At 31.5% G+C, this 1,074-nt stretch overlaps 1 protein-coding gene across 1 annotated transcript in view; it reads right to left on the bottom strand.

Annotated features, from left to right (window-relative positions):
- LOC107675470 (troponin T, fast skeletal muscle isoforms-like) overlaps nt 1-1,074 on the bottom strand; it is an 8,885-nt gene that overhangs the window by 635 nt on the left and 7,176 nt on the right. The gene's annotated exons all lie outside the window — the stretch shown is intronic.

Raw genomic sequence — 1,074 nt, 5'->3', positions numbered from 1 at the left:
AAAAAAAAAAAAAAAAAAAAAAAAAAAGGAAAAAAAAAAAAAAAAAAAAACGAGGTACAAGACGGGGTAAAGATCTCATCGAAGGAAAAGATTAAAAGGCTTACAAATTGCTCTCCTCCATTTTCTGATACAACTGGACTTGTCAAACCGGACGTATCAGTAAGCTCTTTGCTGATTGGCTTGCGCGACAACGCTTGCGAATTTCCCGCTCAAGTTGAAAATGTTCAACAAAACGCATGCCAATTAAATTCGCTTTCAGTGTGCACACCATTACTGTCACTCACAGTATCAGAACGATTTCTTTTTTGGCAGGTATTTGTTTCTATTGTTCCTATATTCCTATTCCTGTATTTGCAATTCTATTACAAATGTATTGTATTACTTTTATTTAAAATTCTACTAATATTTTTATTATCACTATTTATACTTCACTTTTTTTTTTCTTATAAACCTCCTCTGCCTTGCCCTTCAGGCTACCATTGTATTGTAAGTTAATTATAATTATAGTAATTAAATATTATGTATTAATAAATTAATTAATATAATTTTATCATGAACAAGAACAACAACAATAATTATTATTATTATTGTTGTTGTTGTTGTGATGCCTATACACTATAATTTTTCAAAGTAGTAAATAAATATTACCGTACATTTTACTATTCCAGTTTTTTCTACTTCAAAATAGATTTTTTTGTAACTGTTTGTAAAATTTACTAGAAATTTCTTACTGAAAATTGTTTCTACACCATGTTTCCTGTGTACTGAATTTGTAACTTGCATGAATAATCTATTGCTGTTCTCAGAAAGTGTGTGCAGTGTTCTTAAAGGGGTCATATGATGCGATTTAAATTTTTCCTTTCTCTTTGGAGTGTTACAAGCTCTTGGTGCATAAAGAAGATCTGTAAAGCTGCAAAGACTAAAGTCTCAAATCCAAAGAGATATTCTTTATAAAAGTTAAGAGTCAGCCACGCTTACCTAAAACGGCTCGTTCTAACACGCCCCCACATGTCTACGTCACGATGTGGGAAGATTTGCATAACGCCGCCCAAATGTTCACGCAAAGAAAGAAAG

The sequence above is a fragment of the Sinocyclocheilus anshuiensis genome, unplaced genomic scaffold (assembly GCF_001515605.1).
Source record: "Sinocyclocheilus anshuiensis isolate Anshui unplaced genomic scaffold, SAMN03320099.WGS_v1.1 scaffold1270, whole genome shotgun sequence".
In the NCBI taxonomy this organism is placed as follows: Eukaryota; Metazoa; Chordata; class Actinopteri; order Cypriniformes; family Cyprinidae; genus Sinocyclocheilus; species Sinocyclocheilus anshuiensis.
Note: the sequence above shows the minus strand (reverse complement) of the source record. Positions and strands in the feature narration are given on the sequence as shown.